The following is a 25,304-nucleotide window of genomic DNA, read 5'->3' as shown; positions in this document are numbered from 1 at the left end:
GTGAAGGACAAGAAGAAAAGAGATTGTTAAAAAAATCTAAGAAGGCGAAATGAGGACTAAAGTCTTCGATATGAAATCCCCATAATAAAAATGTTAACTACCTTTTATTAACTGCCTAAAATGCACCAGGCACTCTGCCAGGCTTGTGAATACTACATTTCCAGTGTTTACAGCAACCATTATTTTGAATAGGCTTTACAGATGAACTGGCTGAGTTAATGAAAGGATAGGTGATTGCCCAAGGCTAGGCAGAACTATGCCTCACACGGATGTTTTCCTTGGCCAATGCTAGTTTTCTTTCCATGTATTGTGGTACCACACATCTGAGACTGGGAGAGCAAAGAAACTCATATGTCTTCTCATAATAATCCAAGTGGGACAGTAAAGAAGAAGGACCGAGAAACCGTAGGAAAACAGAGTTGAGTTTTATCTCAGTGATTGTCACTTAACATCGTGAAAACTTATGATCTCAAATACCATATAGCATTTCGGTAATTTAACATTTGACAGTATAACGTGATATTGTATAAAGAGTATATGTTTCATGAATTGACGATGGTACAAATTTGCTACAATCACTTCGGAAAGCATTTTTTGGCATGACCTAGTAAAACTGAAGAGGGCTGATATGATAAAATCTTGACATCCACTCCTTGAGAACCTCAGTTCTTATCAGGAATATGCACAAGACTGTTGAGCACACTGCTTTAATGTATAAATAAAAGTCATATATTTATATATACATACACACATATAAAGATACATCTAGATATACATATAAATCATAAGTTTATACATTAGTTTATTTGAGTGCATATATATGTATATATATGTGTCTGTGTATCCATATAACAGATAAATGTCAAGACAATGTGTACAAAATTAAATCATAAAAGAATACTTTTAGTATGACTCTAATTATATAAAGGTCAAAACTAAAAATCCCTGGAAACAATATATTGCTTAATGATACACCCACATGATAAAATTATGAAGAAATGCTGAACAGTGATTGATAAAACATTCAAGATTAGTGGTTACCACCAAGGGGATAGGAAAATAAAGTCTTGTGAAGAGACACACAGGATCCTTCAAAGGGAAGGATTTGTTTTATCTCCAAAGCTTGATGCTGGGTATAAGCCTGTTCCTTTTATTATTTTCTTAAGCTACATATAACATATTTAGTCTTTGCATGCATATTTTGTGATACCATTGTATAAACAAAGAATAAAGCAGTGGTTGGAAATATAAGAGACATTTAAACTGAATACTTAGAGAGTAATCACAGTCCCCTTTACAGAGATAACTGGTTATCAATTACTCCCTTAGAAACGTTCTTTGCACACAACATCATATGTATACATTGCAAGAGAATGATTAGAAAGATGCCATAACTGCCCCAGACAGTTGGAAGTTAGAGGAAAAGAATGCTCTGCTCATTAAGCACTGTACTATGTCTACCAGGCCATTTTGTGCCTGCTAACCTCTTTCATTCTGTGCATGAGAGAGCGATAACAAGTATGCAATGACCTGGGGTTATGAAGCCTCTCTGTATGCTACCCATCACACAGCCACTTTACAGCATCAGAATCTGAATTACTAAGAAGAGAAATGGCGGGTTCTTATGAGCCACGGCAAGTAGGCTACAAAAAGAACTAGCATTGGGATATTAGCCTATTTGAATGGGAATCTTTACACTGTGTGGTGAGAGTCTTTCATGGAGACAGTTGAGGAGAACTGCTGATATGCGCATTGCATGTTTTTACTGTTAGCGCTGTAATTAATATTTTGATTTGGTGGATTTTCATATTTAATATCAGAAAAGTCTTTCTAGAGCAGAAAATGCCAAGACTCCTTACTCAGTGTACAGGGAGAGGGACTTCGCTATTTTACAGCATCAAGTGCCACCACACCCCAAATATTTTTAAAAGATTATGAAGGGAGCTTTGAAAGTCCATCTAACTCTAAGTAAAAGCCATGCCCATATCAACTTTCAGGTCTTGACTTAAAAGTTACCTCCTCAGCCTTCCCTGACACCTCCATTTATAATTGCAAACTGCCTCCCCCTACCCAAAACCCACACTTCTGTATCCCTTCTCTGCTTTATTTTTCTCCTACTTAAAATACCAGACAGCTGTGTGGTGCAGGGTTCCTTTCTAGGGTAAAGAAAATATTCTAAAATCTATTGTGATGATGCACACACAACTTTGTGAATAAATTAAAAGCCATTGAATTGCACACTTTTAAATGGCACTTGCATGCTTTTCAGTGTACACTTTTAACCAAATGGTATGGGATGTGAATTACATCTCAATAAAGTTGTTGAAGAAAAATATTATAAAGGAGCAAATCTCCCCAAAGTCTAGGTTCTGAAGATCACAGGGGAGTTCTCTCTCTAACACTGAAGCATTAGTGTCTTAGTCAGTGCAGGCTTCTATAACAAAAATATCACAGACTGGGTGACTTAAATAAAAATATTTATTTCTCATAGTTCTGGAGGTTTGGAAGTCTAAGATCAAAGTACTGGCAGGTCCAGTGTCTGGTGAGGGCACTCTTCCTTGATATCTCTTTGTAGCCTTACATGGTGGAAAGTAAGAATGGTGGCAATGTCTCTAGTATCCCCTATAAGGGCACTAATCCCATCATGAGGGCTTCAGCCTCATGGCCTAATTACTTCCCACTGGTTCCATCTCCAAATACCACCACACTGGGAATTTGGGTTTTAACGTATAAATTTGGTGTGGGAGTGTGGGGAGGCACAAACATTCAGTCCACAACAATTAGAATTCTAAAAACTAAGAATCAAGTAGAAGCACAACAGTGAAGGTAATATACAGTCCAAATACATCAGATGATTAAAATCTAGGCTCTGAGTGGCTGTTTAATACTTCTAGGATGGAATTCATATATACATATATATATGTATTTATATATATATATATATATATAGTATATTCATATATATAGTAATGATGAAATGGCAAAAGATTAAAATGTGAAACATGTCCAAGGTAAGGTAATGAAGACAAGATGTAACAGATATACTGAGATGAGAGAGTAGCAAAGTAACAATATAATGAGGATTTAGAGTGAGTAGATGAATGAACTCTTTATGTAAATCACCTCTTGCACTATATTTAGGAGATAATAACATACAACCACAGAGCACAATGGTAATCAACACCAGTGTTGTCCAGAGGGAAAATTACAGATGATATATTAAAAAGGGAGTCTCCTTCTTGACATTCTTTAGCCCACTGTTATCATAGAGTAAGTGAAGCATATCACCAGAACCATCAGTCAAACTGGATCACACGCTCTAAACCAGTTCTTGAATTATGGGGCAGTGTTTGAGTAGCCACATTTCAGATCAACTCCCTCTAAACAACTTCAAATGATTCCATAAAGCCTGTCTTACCTTTTACTATCTGTTCTCTCACCATTTTCTATAATCTCATCTTGCACTAACTCCTTAAATACATTATTAAAATTAAATTTCTTTAGATTTAATTTTTAAACTCTGTATGCCAATTACATAGCTAATATCAAATATAGGATTTCAAAGGGCCAGGCTAGCGGCGCAGCAGTGAAGTTTGCACTTTCCACTTCAGTGGCCAGGTGTTCACCAGTTTGGATCCTGGTTGCAGACCTATGCACTGCTTAGTAGGCCAGGCTGTGGTAGATGTCCCTTATATAAGACAGAGGAAGACAGGCACAAATGTTAGCTCAGGGCCAATCTTCCTCAGCAAAAAAGAGGAGGATTTGCAGCAGATGTTAGCTCAGGTCTAATCTTCCTCAAAAAAAAAAAAAAAAGGATTTCAAAAATACGAATTAGAACAAAAAATCAGGTTTCTATTTAGTTATAATATTTGTCTGAAAATATACAAGCATTATTCAAAAATGTATGTGTTTTCAAGAAATAATTAGATAAACTGCTTCAGGTGGGAAAGAGATTCCGAGGGATTCAGATAGTAAAAACTATCATCTGCAAAATGACTAGCGAGAAATTTGAATCTTCCTGAGAACACCTAGAAACTTCTGTATATGAGAGCATTGAGACTGGTTATTTCATGATAGAAGAGGACAGGGGGAGGGGGCTGAATGGCTGTTTGCCCAAAGCAACTGTAGAGTGGAACCAAATATTAGATGGAAATTTTATGGGGAACACAAAACATATCGCAACATAGTCACTTCCTATAAACTCACTAATATTCAGAAAATAGGCTTTAATTATAGATACTAGAAAGAGTGGTATATTTTAGTCAGATGGGTGGAGTTTTTCCACGTCCTCTAAATAATAAATAGCATTGTCATAATCATCATCATTGTCTTCACCAGAGCTACATGCCTGTTCTCATCTCTATACATATTCATTACCTAGGTCACCTTGCTCAGACTCATGGCTTTAAATAACTCCTAAATGTAATCTCTAATTGATATTGTCAGCCTTCAGCTCTTCGTTAAGTTCTAGATTTGTATATATTCAACTACCTTTTAACATCTTCACTTAGGTGAAAAACAGGAATTTGAAAATTTAATTCTTAATTATACCAACTTTCAAACAACCTTCCTCTTCTTAAGGCTCCCCAGTGCAACCATCATTTGTCGTAACTCTGAGTAAAATGTAAACACCCTAGAATTCATTGTTGAATTCTATTATTCTCACAAATGCCATAATATGTCCATCAGCCATTCCTGTTAGCTCTACCTTTATAATATATTCTGAATCTCATATCATTCCCACTACCAAACTCTTTGTCATCCATTGTCATCCCGCACCTAGGATATAGCAATACCTTCCTAAAATACCTGTAATGCAGCTTCCAATGCTCCACAAATCAGCAAGAGCCAGAATAACTGTTTATACATGCAAATTAGATTCTGTCAGAATCCTGCTTCTAATCATCTAACAGCTTCCCATAACATCCTCTGGATAAAATCCAAAATCCATACCAAGGTCCACAGGTAGCTATGTGATCAGGTTGCATCTTACCCATCCAAGCTCTTGGTCCACTTTACTCCCAGTATTCCATTCTGATCTTGCTTTTTCTTCAACATGCTGAGTTTATTCTCACCATATTGTCGTTATGTACTAAATTCATACATACATAACAGTCTCCCCCGGATACTTTTATCCATTCTCATGGTTTGAAATATCACCAATGTATTATTTCTAAGCTTCTGTTTCCATCCCATACTTCTCTTTAAGCTCCAGATTACAACATTCAATTTCCTAATACGCAATTGCTCTTGAAAGCTTTAAAAAATTAACTTATCCCCCTCTCATTTCCCATTATCTTGCCAAGAATTCTTTGTCTTCATTTACTACCACCATTATTAAGCCAAATGCTTATGTCAATTGCCTTTATCCAACCAATCAATCATTAAGTTTAGTCAATTTTAACTCAGAAATATGTCTCACTTCAATCTACTTCCTTCCGTCCTGACAACACCCTGGACTAATTCAGCATCACCTCTTGCTTAGATGCTAGCAACAGCGTCCTCACCAATATCCCTACTTCCAGATCTGTTGTCATCTAAGCCACTCCCATGTGACCATTCTAAAATGCAATTTATAAAGTGTCACTTCCTTGCAAAAAAACTTTCAATGATCCTCCTTTATACTCCTCTCCTAAAAAAAAAATGAATACACTTAGCACAGCAATCAAAACCTTCATAACTTCATACACGATTACTTTACTTATAACCCCTCCTCCATACTCCACCAACGTCTTGCCCTACTGATTTCTCCAAGTAAACAAGATCCATTTTGTCTTTGTATATGTTACTCCATTTTTCAAGAAGGACCCCATATTTGAAAGTCTTTTTGCATTTTCAACAGAGGAATTACATTGAAAGTCCTTACCATGGGTTACGTGATCCACAGGATCTGTCATTTGCTCCTCTTTATGCTCCGTATCTCTCTCATCTCACAATTCCCTTCCTTCAGCCACACAGAAATCCTTGAAGGTGCTCTGCATATAGGAATTAGAATCTTAACTAAGTCTACCCACAGGTGTGTCTCTTGTGTAGGGCTTAATTTCACTTAATTACTTTTATACAGGACATTACAGTGATGATGAATGTACCAATCACCAAGACACAGAACACTGGTTTGGAAATGTTTCAAGTGTCACTGTAGCGGAAGAGGAGAAGTCAAGCAAATGCTGTTCTGTATCATCACCAGACTTCAGGCAAGTCAAATTTATCCTTGCTGTATATGTTGGAGATTAGCGTTAAAGCCTCTGCTGATACAAACATGTATGTGTGTATATATGTGACCTTTTTTCCTCAAAATCCACAGCTCTTATATACTCTATATGTTGGGGGACTTTTGTGGATTAAAGTATTCATATTTCAAGAGTTTTCTTTTATTCTAATAATCCAATTACTGTGTTCTGTAGATTTGCTCTGCATAATTTTGAATTTAAAAAGTAGATGTTTCTATAGCCTCTTGCTATTTGGAGGGGAAAAAAGCTGAGTCCAAGTTGGATATTTCTTATTAAAAGTGTATTCAAAATAGGCCACCTGTTTTAAAAATGAGCAAAAGACATGAATGGGCAATTCACAAGAGAAAATTTCCAAATGGCTAATAAGCATATGAAAATGTGCACAACATTGTTGAATCATCAGGAAAATTTAAATTAAAAACACAAGGAGATATATGACCACAAGAGTAGCTGATATTAAAACTTTAAAAAGTCTCTCAATATTAGGAAATATATGGACAACTGGAACTTGTACACATTGCTAAAAGGAGTGTAAAGTGATTAAAAAATCACTTTGTGAACAGCTTTGGCAGTATGTACCAAAGCTAACCATAAGCCTTCCATATAACTCAGTAATTCTATTCCTATATAAACCCAAAAGAATTCAATGCGTATGTGCCCCAAACAGGCATACATAAAAATGTTCATAGAAGTTTTATTTACAATTGATAAAACTAGAAATAACCAAAATGTCCATTAACAATATACTGAATACATATACTTTTATATTCTTTTTTAAAAATTATTTTATTGAGGTCATATTGGCTTATAACATTGTGTAAATTTCAGGTGTACATTATTATATTTCAGCTTCTGTGTAGACTGCATCGCATTCATCACCAATAGTCTAGTTTTATGTATCACCATACATATGTGCCCCTTTACCCCTTTCACTCTCCTTCCACCCCCTCCCCCTCTGGTAACCACCAATCTATTCTCTTATCTATGAGCTTGTTTGTTTATCTTCTACATACGAGTGAAATCATATGGTATTTGTCTTGCTTTGTCTGACTTATTTCGCTTAGCATAATACCCTCAAGCTCCATCCATCGTGTTACAAATGGCATGATTTTGTCTTTTTTATGGCTGACTAGTATTTCATTGTATATATATACCACATCTTCTTTATCCATTCACCTGTTGGTGGGCAAATGGATTGCTTACAAGTTTTGGCTATTGTGAATAATGCTGTGATGGACATTTTTATATTCTTAATTAAATACTACATAGCAATAAAATAAACTATGTCTAGATGAAACAATATAGATGAAATTGTTCAAAGTGAAAGCTCCAGAGAGAAAAGATGATGTACTTAGAATTCCATTTATATGAAATTTTAAAAACTGGAAAAAAATAAAATCAGAATAATGATTATTTGGAGTGGAGAAGTACCCAAGGATTAGCTAGAAATGGCCTCGTGGGTGCTTCAGGGCTGTACGGTTCTATACCATACTCTAGAGACTGATTACATGAGTTTATACCTATCTAACGATCATCAATGATTCATGTAGGATTTCTGTGCTTCATTGTATGTAAATGAAACTTTAATAATAGTAGACACACAAAAAACATAGCTCTTTTCACTAGTTCTTTTTGTATCATATAATTTTACACTACTTACGACTGAAGCCCTCTGGGGCTTCCAGTTAATTATCACAGATACATGAATTTTTACTACTCTATTATTCACAGTATTATGACGTAGCTAGTCCATATTTTTAAACTAATATGATGAGGAAATATTTCTATGGTGACAGTTACAACCAACAAATGAATTGTATTTCTACATTTATTCCATAATGCCTTATAACAGAATTTTCCATAGTATAAACTCAAGTTCATTCAAAATAAAGCAAATTAAAAATTAGGAAGAAATAAAATAATAATTTGAGCACAGAGAGTAATAATATTTGACGAAAAAGAAAGCAAGAAACATTATGTCTAAGTTTTCTCTTAGCTTGTCCTTGAAGTACAATTACTTTTGGTTTGAAAAGAAAGGTGACTGATTAAGCATAATTTTGAGGAGCATTTATTACTTACAAATTAGAAAAATAAACAATGAAAGTTCATGGTGGCTTCGGAATTGAAAGAGAACCTGGTTTCTTTAAATAAATTCAAATCTCCTGGTCTGAAAACAGCAAACATACAACCTGGTACAGGACAGAAATTGCAAATGAGCCATCTTGGCTGTCACTGATTCCAGCAGCCATTTGTGAGTAAAGTTTCAATTTCATACATCATATTAGTATTCTATGGTTGTCATAAAATATCACAAATTTCATGACTTAAATGATGCACATTTATCATCTGAGAGCTATGGAGGGGAGAAGACCTCCAGAACTAGCTGGATGAAGTCAAGGTGTCAGTAGGTCCACTTCCCCATCTGGAGGCTCTAAGGAAGAACGCATTTTCCAGCCTTTTCTAGCTTTTAGAGAGCACTCCCATTCTGTGCCTTGTGACCCTTTCTCCACCTTCAAGTTTAGCAAAGTTGCATCTTTCTGATCATTCATCAATAGTCACACCTCCATGAGGCTTGGAAAGGGTCTTCACTTTTAAGGACCCATACAATTTAATATAGAACACATCTAAATAATCCAAAATAGTCTCCTCATCAAAATCTGCAAAATCTCTTTTGCCATGTAAGGTAGCATATCTATAGATTCTGAGGATTAAGATAAGGACATTTTGTGGGACACTCTTTTGTCTACCATACACATATTCATTATTGAAGTGTCTCTTTGACATCTAAGTGATAATGTATGTAAGCCACTGAATGCATCGGGCTGAAGTTCAGGGTAGACACTTTGGCTAGGGATATAAATATATATAAGATATATATAATATATTAATATAATATTGCATATCATATATCATAATATTACTATATATAAGATATATATGCATATATAATAAGAATAGATCTTATTATTGTATATTATATAAGGATCATCTAGGTCAGATGGCATTTAAAGCCTGGAGACTGGATGAGATCACCAATAAAGGAAGTCTAGGTGGAAAAGAGACTAGGACAAAGTCTCGAGGCTGTATAACCTTAGCAGATCAGGAGGAAGGCAAGGATCAGCAGAGGAGGTTTGCGAACTTGGAAAGTGAGTAGAAGTGAAACCAAGAGACTGTGGTGACCTAGAAGCTAAGTGGACTCTGGGTCGGGACGAGAAGTGGTCAACCGTCTCATCGGCCAAGTAAGATGAACACTGAGAACCAGTGATTGCACTCAGTCAAGAACTATGATATCCTTTACGGGAGTAGTTTCAGTGGATTGGGGAGAAGAAAGCCAAATAAAAGTAGTTTAATAAAAACGAGAGAGGAGAGGAATTGAATGTAATCTATAAAAGCAGCTATTTTTAGGAATTTTCCTGCTGAGCTGGAAGAAGTGTAGTGGCAGGTGATAGGAAAAGAAAAGTTTATTTTATTTCATTTTTAAATTTATTTTGTTTTTTAAAAAAGTGAATAATGAAATCATTCAGCAAAGAGAAAAAGATTATTGATAAAGAAACAAATTGTTGAAACAGTGTCCTTCAGTATGTAAAGGGTTTCAAACATATGTGGAGAGGTCAGCCTCAGATAAAAGTTCAGAAATTTCATCCACAGCAAAAACAGAGGAGTTGGATATAGAAGGTGATGAAGTGGGTAGATTTGTTAATCTATCCTGATGGATTTCACTTCTACAATGAAATAGTCAGGAAGGTAATTGGTTGAAAAGGAGAATGGGGAAGAAATGATTGGAGATTTCAGAAACGAAGAAGGTGTGAAGCAGTCGCCTAGAGAGGAGACTGCGTGAAAATGTTCGATAATTGCTGGGCAGCGTTTCATGCCCAGCTCAAATTTATAAAATGTCCTGAGACACATCAAAAGACACAGTGTACATGTATTCATGTATTTATACATACATGGATGTTTTAGTCCACAGTAGGACTAATATATGCTTAGAATTTGATGTGGCTGCCAAAAGAGCTAATCTTATCTTTAGCTGCCAAATCAGAAATACAGATATCCAGAACGCAAGCAACAACACATTACATTCACTTCAGTACCATGTTTTAAAAGAATGAGAGCTTCAGAGGGTGGAAAAGAAATAGCAACATGCACCTGGGCTAATACAGGAACAGGTGTTATATGTTTGGAAGCAACGGAGAAATCATTTCAGATTTAAAAGTAGCAGCATTAGTTCATGCTACTTTCCTATAAGTCCAATGTTGATAAAATTTCAAAGAATAAAAGACTCTGAGTTGAGAAGCACAATAGAGATCATTTAGTGAAAACATCCACTTAAAACAGGAAGCTGTGACTCTAGAAGAAAGAACACTAGATTAGGAAGGATAATCTCAACTCTAGTTCCCGGCCTGTGATTTATGCCTTGAGGAAAAGATTCATCTCTTACTCTTCCTTCTATCTGCCTCAGTGGGTTGTACAGCGTGTTTTCAAATGAATAAATAAGTGAAAACCCTGAATCACTGCACAATATTCCTGAACCTCAGTGTTATATTTTCCTCGTTTAAAAATGGAATAATACAAATAGCTTTACCTAATGTGTAGATATTCTGTGAGAACACTGTTGATGGCCAAACATTACGTGGAAATCTTTAGTATCAGATCTCATTGGATAAAATTTTACAGCTACTAACAAGAATTTAAAACACTCAGCACTTTCAGAAATCTTCTGTTTAAATTATAAAACCCTAATGATTTTTCCATGAGTCTTTTTTTAATAACTTAAATTCAATTTTCTTTTTGTTTTTCTTCAAAAACCAAAAAACTATATTTTTTGTCTCCATAATGAATTTCAAGGTCTCACAACTCGGGTTTCCTTACTACTCTTGAGATCCAAATTAGGTTTAAAAAAAGGTTAGACAGAGCCATGTAAACAACATGAGCACAGCAATAAGTGATGTTCTAGAAACCCCTTTAGTGCAGGAGACCCCCTAGGAGAGTCCGCTCCCGTTTCATGATTCCCTGCTTATTTGTGGGTTAATGAAGAGTACAGGAGCCCCTGCTAAGTAATTTTTTTTAATTGGTATTGCCCTTGGATTTATCTCGCCCCAAGTCAGGTGTTCTGAACCACTGAGATACAGCAAACACAGCTTATCTATATATTCGCTTTGCGTATATAATTTTAGTCTATGATTTTTTAACACAAAAAGTTGCATATTCTCTTCTGTAGTATGTGTGTGGAAAGTTGACGTATTATAGATATCTATTTAAACTCAATGGAATTTACAATTCTGACTAAAAGAGAGCATGATAAGAAATCAGCTGTAATAAAACAAGTGTTCTTATTCTGGAAGAAATAAAGCAATTCTCAGAAATCTTTCATTTTAGTTTATGCTTGTCTTGGAGGTAATGCAAAGGCAGCCAATAGGATAATTCCAGCTGGTCATAGTCTCTAAGAAAGAAGGCATCCTCCCACATAAGGAAAAAATCATCATGTCTCAAGAGTTCTATTGAATCTTTATTGCCCAGCCCCTTAATAAAACTCCTTTGTTGCTCTGTCAAGATCTGCTGAACGAGTCAGAGTCAGAGATAAACCAAAAAAATCTTGCAATGTAGCAAAACTGAGAACTGCTTTTCTCCATAAATTAGGTACATTTCACTGAAGGAAACTGCCTTCCATAATACTATTATTTTCTCCAAAGCAAAGGCTTGTGAGAGGTGATTATTCTATATTTTTCATTTAGAGTTCAAAAGTTTAAATATATTTCTATTAGTAAAATCATCAATGGGGGTAACAGATGAATTTATCTAGGGCAATTTTCACATGGGGTCCTGGAATTAAAATATCACTGGGAATAAAAATGGAATGAAGGATTTAAAGAAAGATCTAAATTTGTTTATTTTTCTCTGTATCCATTTGAAACAATTTCTTTCCATATGTGGAATGGAATAATCTCAGCCAATTTTTTTTTAATTGACGTATAGTTGACATACACTATTATGTTAGTTTCGGGTGTACAACATAGTGACTTGACATTTATATACATTATGAAATGATCACCATGATAAGTCTAGCAATCATTTGTCATCATAGAAAGGTATTACAATATTATTGACTATATTCCCTATGGTGTATTTACATCCCTGTGACTTATTATAAACAGAAGGTTGTCCCTCTTAATCCCCTTCACCTATTTCGTTCAAGCCCCCACCTCCCACCCCTCTGGCAATCACCAACTTCTTCTCTGTATCTGTGAGTCTGTTTCTGTTTTGTTTTGTTTGGTAGTTGTTTTTTTTTTTCATTTTTTAGATCCTACAAATAAGTGAAATCATTCAGTATTTGTCTTTGTCTGTCTGACTTATTTCACTTAGCACAATGTCCTCTAGGTCAGCCATGTTTTAACTGTACTGTTTGAAGTGGAAGTTTGATAGTGTATACATACACACACAGGATTTGGGAATCCACAATTGTCTATCAAGTCTGCTTCTGCTGTTTATTAGCTTAGAGAAATTGCCTACTTTTCAAAGCTTGGATTAGCACATGTAACTAGAGGATATAATACCTGACTCACAACGTTGTAAGAAAAACGCTTAGCAAGTTAGAGAATAGTGTGATAGAATGGATTCTATTTGATGCTAATGGAAAGAAATTCTATACTTAAGAAAAAGTTCTAGTTGAATTTGCTAGCTTTATGCATACCTTGTCTGAAAACATGAGCCAGAATAAAAAAATATACTTGTACATTTATGCATGCATATGTAACTTTTTCAATAATTTCAAAACTAAACAAAAACATTGCTTGAACGGAACAAAGAAGACATGTATAATTTACCACTGTGCGTTTTCACCAGCTACTAACTTTTGCACAGTTTGCTTTATCACAGTCTCTCTCTTCTCTCTGCTGTCTCTCTCACTCTATAAATAGATAGATAGGTAGGTAGATAGATAGATAGATAGATAGACAGACAGATGGATAGATATGTATGTATATACACTATAAATACTCTCTCTATATACATACATGCACAAATATATATGCACATGGGTTTTCTTAGAGCTACTAAAAAAATTTTAAGTTGCGGACGTCACTCACATTTATCCCTAAATACTTCAGTGATTTTCTAAAAACATAAATATTACCTTACATAACCGCAATTGTGCTATTATGAAAATCAGGAAATTTAATATGATATCACACTATTATCTAAGTCATAGTTAATATTTTCTTGTGAAAATGTATTGTGCAAACAAAAATACACACAAAGTGCATTTAGGAAAGTTGCTCTATTTCAGGGTTACTCTAATTGCAAAGCTTGGCTTAGGCCCAACCATTTATTGCTATGCATTGGCAGTTAAATTACAGAGCAGGATGTGTAACAGGACAGGAATTTACACTCCTCACTACATTAAAACTTCAATCCGGTGTCTTATTTGGAGATTAATACCTGACTGGCAGTAGTTACTACTTTAATTCTCTCACATCAGTCAGCTATGTTAGAAATTATACATATTAGCTACAAAAGGTATTGACCAATTTTGTCCTAGCAACATTTACCAAGATACTAGAAGTTCTAAGATAATATTTTATTGGGAAAATAACGTTACAAATCAGAAAACAATTAAACGAAAATTCAGCCAATTTGTTTGCTAACTCAAAAAGGTACAAAGAGGGAATTTTCTTTTTCAGGCTCCAATACTAATGTTGGTTTACTGTTTTATTAATTGTCTTAATTCTTAAACATATTGTGCACTTCCTTTACTCATGGATTTAATACACTGTTTCCATTTAGATATTCTTAAAGTGTGAGGTTTTAAGTAATACCACCAGTTTGTAGTGGCCCTTTAAAAATTAAATATGAGTTTGATGTAGTGATAACATTTAAAAATGCAGTGATTAAATACACTTTGCTTTCTCAGGAGGAAAAGCAAACATACAAACAAGAAACGACTAGTTCCAAGTTTTCATTACTTCACGTTAAGGAAATGAGGAGTCTGAACAGGGCAACTTCCAAATTCTTTGCAATTACATCTCTATAGACCTTGTATTAGATTTTGCATTTCGCCTTCCCAGTAGAGCCTGATACTTCTAATGCGCAATTAGGGGAAGCAAAGAAACCTTGTTTACACAAATAGAAAGCTAATGAGATGGTACAATCAATGTGAATACGCGATCATTTCAGAGATACAACTCCAGCACTTAATCTAATTCCTAACAAAGAATTAGCTGCAGCCAACTGAAGATCCTGAAGGAAATTAGCTTTCCTCCTGTTTGTCTTTTTATGACCTGGGTTGAATGCCAGAACCTCATTATCAGTGCTGGTCCCTCTTTTAAAAGCATCCACTTCGTTGTCTTTAAAAGTTTCAGGAGGGATTATAATTTTTAGTGTTATTCCAACACAGAATTATAAGAAAATCCCAAATAAACATTCTTTCTGAGTGCACATAATATTTTTTTCGGAAGTATTATGATTCATTTTCAACTATGCAATAGTTTTTTTATTTTAAATACTAGTTAAGACAGATTATGCTTTCCAATATACCCTAGCCATAGATTTAATATGTTAAATGATTTCAGTACTCATATAACCCCATTCTTCAATAGATCAAAGAACCAAAACATAGAATTAGGCTGCTCTGCAATTTAGAGTAACAATAGTGGCCAATAATTTAGATTCCTAGAGTCCCAGGACAGATTCATTTCCACAGCAAAATGCTGACTCTCTCTGACATCTTTACTTAAATTCAATTACTAGCATTTGTAAATTGCTTCATTTTGTACAAGAAATGAACATTTAAAATAAAATATATTTAACCACAATCATTCATTCACAAAGAGAGAATTCATTATTTTTTTCTCTTCACATGTGTTTCTTTAGTTTAATCCTGAGTGTGGATTGTGAAAAAAGCTGAAAAGCACCACAGAATCAATTGTCCATATTATTCAGTCTCCGGTTTAAGGAATGAGAGATTATCTTTAAAATATTAAAACTTACATCTAAGGGATGCTAAACCATGTCTTACCATCATCATCTAGAAAGACATTGTCATTTGGACTCAGGCAAGACCAGAGTCTTAGGGGGTCAAGGCATATGATATCGAGGTTTAATTGAAGGAAAGATAAGCTGGGAGAGGAAATGGTGTGGGGGTTGCCTGGACAACCTCATAGGAAGGAAAAGTGCAGCTAGAGGGGAACTGCGGAATGAATTTTTGTAGGAATGGAAGACACAACGAAGGAGACATATGAAATAAAAGGGAAGGCACACATTAGCACCTTAGCATGGGTCTTGTAAAAGAAAGAGTGGCATATTTTGGCCAATACTTTGTTAAAAAATAAATCAAACTGTCAGAAAGGGGAAAAATAAAATCAGTCCACCCACACTTGTGCTTCATTTATATGGCAATGGCAGACAGCCAGGATACAAATAGGTTATTTTAATGTTGATAATTAGTCGTGAGCCTTAAAAGTTTTGATGAAATTGTTGTCAGCTGTTCCCTAAAGATGTAATTCTGGCATAGGATCCCATATCTTTTCGCTGGGAAGTGTTTGTTAATAACGTTGCAATCGGATTGCTGGGCAAAAGAGGAAAAACAAGCCTGATTGCTGCCAATATTTGTATAATTATAACTAAATAGTCAGTCACTCTTCTCTAACAGGGAGGACACTCCGATTTTAAAACACTGCAAGTTCAGGGAAAATATCAACAAAAAACTTGGTCTTGGATCCAAATTTTACCAATAATCATCTGCTCTCCCATTAATACATAACAGGGCATATAAACTTACAATAAAAATCCTAAAAATATTTATACACCTGGGATCAAGGTTTTACTCCTTGCACCTACCCAGAGAAAGTCTAAGTATACAAAAAAGAGTTTATGCCCAAATATGCTCATTTCAAATTTATAACAATAAAAAACTGGAGATGACCTAAACTAAAAATTATAGCATGTTTAACTAAACTATGAGAATCAGTTAAAAGACACAAAATAGAAGAGAAAGAAAGGACTGTTTCCTCAGGGTCATACATTTTCCAGACACCTTTCATTCAATCATTCCATCTCCTGCACGAAAAGCTCACACACCACTCCCCATGACTACCTCAGTATTGGACTTCGCATTTTGCAAACTGGACAGCTAGCTGTCACAGTAATGGAAGACAAGGTCATGCAACCAACAATGACGACACACCACTTATATCCTAAAATTATATACTTCATTATTCTTACAGTTTACTTTTTTATATCGCTGAATATTAGTTTTTTTAATCAGAAATTTAAATATTCTATATATTGCCCCAGCTATTACGAAGAATAGTAAATAATCTACATTCTCTAAAGCAATTTGCTCTTTACAAGTAAAAGTACTTATTTTGAGAATGTTTAGTGCCTCATATGAATGTTCACTGTAGTAAGGCTTTGTTTCATTTTAATAACGTTTGCTGATCTAGAATATTCAGGAAAATGACAGTTCATCACATACTTTAATGTAGTGAAATCTCTGCAGGCTTCTTTTAACTTTAGGATGTAATTTTGTTGAAGTCCTAATTTCATCCACATAGATTTTTGGATCATACATAATGAGCCATGCTATGTTATAAGAATAATTGCTTTGAACTCAGTAAAGAATTTAATATTATAACATTAAATTACAATTAGATGTGCTCAAATATTTCAGGTATTATTTGTAGAAATTCGGCTGAAAGAAGGCAAAAAATGATAAGGGTAATTTGGTAGGGAAAAGGTAGGAGGTGGTGGGAAAACAAGACAGAGAGAAAGAGAGACTAAATCCAACCTCAACAGTGATGATAGGACAAGCAGAAATAACACATATAAAGCATGAACAGTACCAGGCACATAAAATATTATTAAAAGAGAATTATTTGTTACTATTCGAAGCTTTCGGCTTTAAAGAATTATTCATTATGGTAAATTTCCATAATAAAAATGTTAAAGCCATCACATTCAATTTTTTTGGGTAGAGTTTTGGCTATTTTAATATTTTGCAAATAGCAGGATTACATATAAAAACTCAAACTAATTGAGCAATTACTCATTTTGGTCATGTTTCAACCTTTATTATTTGCTATAGCTCTTAAAGATAAACAACAAAATGTTTAGTATGGCCTACAAGGCCCTGCATATTCTGTTCTTTTCTCTGACTCCAACCACCTCTGACTTTCTGCCTCAATCTGTGCTTCAGCTAATTATCCTTTCTGTGCACTGGCCATGTCACCTCTCCTCCTCTCACTCTTATGGCAGGAAGCTTGCACACATAGGTCCTTCTACACAGAATGCGCAACAGATCCTTCAGAATTAAATAATATGCACTGTCTCTCTTTTGTGCAGCACTTCAAGGAGGATTTCATGTCTCTCTAAAGAAAAGAAACATACTTACATATCTTGGCATTTTACTTAGGAGCAAATTCCCTTTAGTAGGATTTCAGTTGTGTTAACTCAGACTTCCCTTTGTGAATTCTCAAAGAATTATCGCCCTCCATCGTCTTCTTCAATTTCTGCATTCTAGTCTTTGTGTTTGTGTGTGAGTTGAAAGTATGTATTAATAAGACATATTAGAATTGTGTGCTAAGTAGTCAGTTACCTTAGGCAATGAGAGTCATGTGAGATGCTTTTTGGCAACAGTTTTAACCACCCATCCTTAGGAATAAGCAGCCTGACAGTTCCATGGGGTAGCTCTGGTGGCCTCTGGGCTGTTTGGGTCCACCTTCTAAAACGTGAGGCTGTGTGTGTTCAGGATTATCTCTTCTGATCTACATTACTGTGGTTTCTGCTTTGAGGGTCGAAGTGATACTGCATAATTAGGTGATTATGAACAGTTATCTTCTTAGCTGGATGAGTGCCAGGGTATCCAGAATCAACTGATTTTTACCAAGACCTCCAACAGAACAGTTAAAATCTTCACAGAAGTTTAAGAACTTATTTACCTATTTTCCCTAAACATTTGAAGTGTGCTCTAAGGGTAAATAGATATGTCCCATGCCTGATCTACGTAGTGACAATAATCGCTTCCGGTAATGCACTTTATCTGCTTTTGCTTCTTTCCCATTCAATTGTACCTTAAGGTTGTATGAAGAAATTAGAAAGAAACGCACTTAATATCAAAGTGACTATTTCATTCTCTATATTATAAGAAAGAACATTTAAATTATAGTAAGAAAAAAATCATTCTAATTCCTCAAATCATCCACAGTTCTAAAAATCCATATTGGTTAGCAAATATGAAACACTACTCTGTCTTTTTTTCAATAAAAATTGAACATTTCCCCATTATTTCCCATTTCAATTGTGCTATTTAGTCTTTCTAATTTATTTTATTATCAGCTTACACTTTTTTATTACAGCAAAAGTAAACCTTTGTATCTTATCTTTCTAACTTCACTGCTATAATTAGAGGGGTTTTCTCCACATTAAAGGAATTCTTTCAGACTTCTTTGTCTCCATTTTGAAGCCTCTCTTGATTTTTCTGTCTCTCTGTCATCTCTCCTATATCTCCACTCTGTCCTCTCCCACCTTCTCCTCATTTCTTCAATCTCTCTCTCTCTCTCATAGTTTGATTTTGCACTCCTATTTTTTAAGCACCTCAATATTTCTTAACAATGCCAGCATTTAGTTTAACTTGAGGCGCCAGAATTCATTACTGGTATAGGTCTTCAAATGTGTTATCATAACACTTGCTCTTTTCCTCAGGCTGATGAAAATAAAATTACATTTTCCCCTCTAGCCATTTTTTCATTAAGAATCCATTCTCAAATACAGCATACTAATATACTTTCTCCTTAAACAGATCTGTAGATTGGTCGAAATACAGTTATTTTCGTAGCCTGTATGATAAAGATTCAACCGAGGGAGGAATTAGTGCTGGATGAACTTTCTCATTCGAAACTGAAGGAAACACTAATAGTTTTATATGGTTAAATATGCAACCAGATTCAAAATTAGAGAGACTGTAAGAGTAGAGCTGGACAGGGAGAAGATGACTGAGAAAAGAGAAAGTCTTGGGGATTCAGAGTATGTGTATTTGTGGCAGACACAGCTAGTTGTCCACTCAAAATATATTCTCTTCTTCTTCCTTACTAAGGAAGTTTAAGGGTGGCAACATATACAACCAAAAGCTGCATTTCCTGGTCTTTCCCGCAACTAGAAGTGGCCATGTGACCCAGGTCTGACCAATGAAATATAAACACAAGTCACTGGGTCTTGTTCCCAGCAAGGCTTTACTAAATGGCATGGACTCATTCTGCAAGAAGCTTTTGCCTTTTGCCCTTCCTCTTATCACCCCAGATTGATTGCAATGTAAGCATTGACACTGTGGATTCAGCCATAAGGGTAAAAACATGATGGGCATTGCTGGTCCTTCATTTCAACATGTAGCCTAGAACAAAAACAGGAACACCATCTCCTTCCAGATTTCTCCTTCTAGATTTCTCCTTCTCCTTTTCTTCCTCCTCCTCCTTTTTAAAATAGCTTTATTGATGTATAATTGATATACAAAGAACTGCACATATTTAAGATGTACAAAAGGATGAATTTGAACATATGCAAACACCCATGATACCATCATCACAATCAAGGTAATAAGCATATCCAACACCTCCCAAAGTTTCCTGGTGCTCCTTTCTTTTTGGATTTTTGTCTTTTTTTTTTTCTTTTTGTGCTTTACATAGTAAAAACACTTAATATGAGATTTACCCATTTAACAAGTTTTGAAGTGCACAATATATCTTGCTAACTATAAGCACCATGCTGCATAGCAGAACTCTAGAACTTCAGCTAGCGTAACTAAATCTTTATACCTATTTAAAAACAACTCTTCATTCTCCCCACCCCACCCCACCCAGCCCCTGACAACCACTATTTTATTCTTTGCTTCTATGAATTCATCTATTTGAGATATCTCTTATAAGTGGAATCATGCAGTACTCATCCTTCTGTGACTGGCAGAGATAAGTTATGTCACTAAGGATAAGTGTTCACTAGGATGTGGAAGAATTGGAAGCTTTGTACAATATTGGTGGGATGTGAAATGGTGCGGCAGCTTTGGAAACTGTTTGGAGATTCCTAAAAAAATTTAAAATAGAACTACCACATGATCTGGTAATCTCACTTCTAGGTATATATCCAAAAGAATTGAATCAGGATCTCAGAGAGATACCTGCACTCCCATGTTCATTGCAGCATTATTTACAATAGCCAAGATACGGAAAGAAACTGTCTATCCACAGAGGAACGGATAAAGAAAATTTTCTGTATATATAGATATATCTATATATACACACACATATATATATGCATATGCATGCAATGAAATATTATTCAGCATTAAAAAAGGACATCCTGTCATTTGTGACAAAATGGATGGACAATATTTCTTTCTATATGAACAAAATATATTGTCTATTGTGTGAGTCATGATTTGGGTCTTGTGTTAGGAGCAGCTGAGCATATTCCTAACATACAGTTATTTCGTTATGATGCAGAAAGAGGTCAGAATTATGAAGTAGTGTAGAAGACTGAACATTGTATATTTGGTTATATTACTTCCCCAATTCTTTTATGCATTGATTTTCACTATTAAGCCATTTTTCTTGGCCTTTTATTTGATCGCCAGCAGGGTTTTTGTGTCAGGAGTTAAGCAAAAGGTAAAATGTAAGAAAAAGTTCCAAAGGAAAATAAACATTGGTGGGTGGCATTCAAGGAATGTCCTGCAGCACTATGCTGAGGCCCCATGCGTTGAGCAGGATGTAGACTCAGCAGCTTTTTAAAGCCTATTCTTCTAAAATAAGATTTTATGATTACCAAAATAACATTATTTATGCAATTTAGAATATAGAGATAAGGTTAAAAAAACCCAACAACTCGCTCTTCCACCCCCTAGAACAACCACTGCTCTCTTCTTGGATTATAAATCTTTCTCCTTCACTTATACATATTTCTATATAATATGATAGGCTGTTTTTAAATACCAATGATATTTAATAGTGGAAAATATTTCATCATATTGATATATACCACAGGGGGTTGTTAAACTATCTTATTTTCAGAAAATGTGGTGCTTTACAAGCATTCCCCATGATAAATACTAAGATAGAGTTCATAAATCTTTCCTCTATATAAGTCCAAGCTAGACTATACATCTTTTTAAGGTTTTGATATATTTTTAAAATAAACTGTAGACCTTTTATGTTAATTTTCACTTTCCTCAATAATGTGGGTGTTTATCTCCTTCTATTTCTCATTACGATACACCAAATAGCATTCAAAATTAAAATTGTCAATGTTGTGAATCAAGTGGAATCTTTACTTTGTGCTGTAATAGGTTTATGATTCTTTTTCTTTTAAAAATTTCTTCCTCCAGCCACTTTCTGCTGGAGGAAGTAGCTTATGATGCATGTCAATAAGTTAATCTATTTATTTCTCTATTAGTTATGGTAAGGTTACTACTATAAGTAAAATATTTTTAAAATGTGTAGGGACAGACTGTAATATAAATTTACTTTTTTCGGGGCTGGCCCCATGGCACAGTGGTTAAGTGCGCACGTTCTGCTTTGGGGCCTGGGGCTCACCGGTTCAGATCCCGGGTGCAGACATGGTACCGCTTGGCAAGCCATGTTGTGGTAGGCATCCCACATATAATGAAGAGGAAGATGGCAGGGATGTTAGCTCAGGGCCAGTATTCCTCAGAAAAAAGAGGAGGATTGGCAGAAGATAGCTCAGGGCTAATCTTCCTCTGGTAAAAAAAAGAAATTTACTTTTTTCTCACAAATTTCTTAACATCTGGCTTCCAAGGTTGCTCTAGACTTTAAATATTCTGGAAGCAATATGGAAAACAGAATAGAGTTTTTCAGCCTCAGGACTACTGGCATTTTGGATCAGAATGCTTTTTGTTGTGGGGACTGTTTTGTGTATTATAGGATGTTTAGCTGCATCCCTGGCCTCTACTGACTAGATGTAAGTAGCTGACACTCCAGTGTAACAATAAAAAATGTCTCCAGATATTTCCAAATGTTGCCTATGGAGCAAAATGTCCCCAGGTTGAGAAGCACTATCATAGGGGAACCTGATTATGGGCCAAGCCTGGAAACAGTGCTTACCATTTTTATATTCCACTGGCTAAAATTCAGCCATGGGCAACATTCCTGGCAAGAAAAGCTAAGAAAGGTAAGCTCACTGTGAGTCAAGGAAGTAGAGAAAAAGTGTTTGATCCATAACAGGAAGTGTCTATGACTATTACACAATACTTTCGCTTTCCTCATTTTTTTTCTTTTTTGGGTACACATCTTTTAGGGAAAAAAATACATATCCTCTGCTGTGTGTGTATTTTGCCCTCATTACTGCCTCAACCCCCTTTATAAAGTCCACCTGGCATGCTTCCTCTATATTATGCCACCTTCACTGAAGCAGTGTTATACATGTGGTGAAAGAGCTTTTCCCCTCCAGTAAGTGAAATTAGACAAATGATTACTATTGATTTTTTAAACTCTTATGTTATCAATCATTGTCTGCATATTACCATAACCAAAGATTGTCTTTAGTCAATAAAGATAGATAAATCTTCTCAATCATGTGTTGGAAGTAAGACAGATTAGATTGGGAATGATGGGATCAATGTCCAGTTTAAATGTGTGGGGTCTGAATTTTGCCATATTCCTTTACTGCATACTATAACACAATTTTAGTCATATGAAGAAAGCCTAAATTTGTTTCCTGAGTTCTCAAGGTATTCCAAAATGTTGCAACATATTCCATACCTAATGTCATTTCTGAACACTACCTAAAACTCACTCTTCTAATTTCTCTCCATGACAGCCGCAATCTTCATTTTTCTGACCCTGGACATTGTTCTATTTTCCCCGCTGGACTGACATAATCTTCATTATAAACCAATCTTTCGTATTTCAGGAACCCCTTGTACAAGAAGCCAATTATCAATACTCCAGCTCTCACTGAGTTATCTCTAGTTCTTTTGAAATCATAAGTGTTCTGAGTGTAAATTATGCAGTACATAATTTGATTTTTTATTATCAGCTGGATAATTCCTTTTTAATAACATTTCATAGTGTTTTCACTAAAAATAAACTTGATCATTTATTCTTAAAGAAATGCAATTATATTGTTCCCAAATGCCTATCATAATTTTAAATACAGTAACAACTTTTGGCAAAATAAAGGTTCTTCCTGGAATACCTAATGAACATAAATTATTTGCATTTAATTCTTTTCTTGTTGGTTGATAAAAGATTGTGGTCTAAAGAAGGCTGCCCTTGGTTATTATGCTTCCTGTACTATTGCTTACTTGATTAATATTAACTTTGTATCTTTTATCTCTTCATTGAGTAATGGTAAATTTGGCAGCCAGTAACAATTTTAACATAGATTTCATATTAATATGTTTTTTTCATATTAATATATTTTTAATGAAGTTGATTTTACTGCAAATAATAGGTCTTGCAGAGTTTTTGCTAGGGAACTTACTTCTAACTATAAGGAAAAATGAGTTGTGTAGATTACCTTGGCGTCTAATTCATCCAACTTCACCAGATGCCCCCAAACTATAGAAAATTAAGTGTACTTATTAATGGTACCTTTAGAAATTGTTTATGTAAGTCAACATGAACCCCGTCTCCAGAGTCCTCACAACACCTCTCTACAGTGAAGTTGAGCACTTGTTTATAAAGGTAATTTTGAAGATTAATGGTGATACGGAAAAACAGTTATTCCATACTCCCACTCTGAAACAGATAATGAAAAGGTCAATTTTCATATGGATACCTCTAAACAATGCACTTAACTGGGCAAGCAAGTTCATAACAAATAAAGAAAATATAAGATCCTTTAGAACAGAATCTACTTATCCAATAAGATCAGGTCTGTGGGAACATGTCTATGAAGCAGAAGACTGTTTTGAGAAATTTTCCCCTCATAGAGGCATAACAGCACAACAGAACAAAATAACAGAACAATTCTGTGATTCTGGGAACAGAGAGAGGCAAATACTGTAGACTATTAAAGACTCATTTCTTTGTAATCAAATAATATCAGTGCTAAAATTTAAGCAAGCAAGTTTACATGCTTTGGGAACATTGAGACTAAATTCTTATAATTGTACATTTTATAGCTTTATTATTAAAGAAGGGTCTTCAGATTCATTAAAGAACATGGAAGACAGCAAAGCAGTTCAAGATATCATAACCACTGAACAGAAAATATTTAGAGATAACACTATTTTCATAAATTTCTTTACCCAAACTTTTGAATTGGTAATTATTCTCAACAAATTCAGACACTCACAACATAATACGTCCCCAGTACTATGTTGTTTGTGTGGTTGATACATCAGTATGAAATTTTTATAATATGGCATAAATAAGGTAAATGGTGAGTAAATCTTATTGAGGCAAAACTCACCAGAAAATTAAAGGACTATACCCAATACATTTACTACCGCTAGGAAGTCACCAGGTGACAACTGTCAAGACCCCCTCATGAATGCTCATGGCATGATGTAGCTTTTATTCAGAGAACATATAACTCTAATTTCCCACTTACTTGCAGGACTTCATGGCTGTCTGTCCCCCACTAGACTTAAGGGCATGGGCCACACTCATTTGCTTCTCATTGTACCCCCAGCACAGGGCCTTCCACAGACTTGCCACTCAGAATATGCCTACTGAATAAAGAACATCTTACTCCATGATGATTCCAGCCAGATACAAACCGTTTTGTACACTAACCATTTAATGCGGGGAGGGGATTCTACCACACTGTCAAGCACTTTGCTGTTACTGGAAACATGGAGAAGACAATACAGACTGTCTGCAAAGTCAGCCCTTGCTCTAGACTCTGGGAGGTAGACAAGTCAAATAAACATCCATAGTGTGGTAAGTTCCATAATACCTATTTGCATGTTATGAGAGTACTTCATTGGATTTACTATTTTCCTTTGAAGAAATATGAAGAATAAAAGTGCGTGACCTCTTTCGGGGGGGCGGGGGGGACTAAGTTCTACTAATGGTTAGGTGTACATTTTACTTATTTTTTATAAATAATCATAATTCTTTTCTCGTTGAG

General features: G+C 35.1%; 1 protein-coding gene across 6 annotated transcripts in view; it reads right to left on the bottom strand.

Annotated features, from left to right (window-relative positions):
- The window catches only part of CDH12 (cadherin 12), a 936,971-nt gene that overhangs the window by 742,352 nt on the left and 169,315 nt on the right, over positions 1-25,304 (bottom strand). For 3 of the 6 annotated variants that reach the window (XM_070587154.1, XM_070587158.1, XM_070587156.1), the window contains exon 2: positions 5,867-5,975. The exons of the other annotated variants lie outside the window; for them this stretch is intronic. The gene's annotated coding sequence lies outside the window, so the exon portion shown is untranslated. The remainder of the gene's footprint in view (positions 1-5,866; positions 5,976-25,304) is intronic. 6 annotated transcript variants of the gene reach the window in all.

The sequence above is a fragment of the Equus przewalskii genome, chromosome 20, assembly GCF_037783145.1.
Source record: "Equus przewalskii isolate Varuska chromosome 20, EquPr2, whole genome shotgun sequence".
Lineage (NCBI taxonomy): Eukaryota > Metazoa > Chordata > Mammalia > Perissodactyla > Equidae > Equus > Equus przewalskii.
The sequence above is the reverse complement of the archived record's forward strand: the minus strand, read 5'-3'. Positions and strand labels throughout refer to the sequence as shown.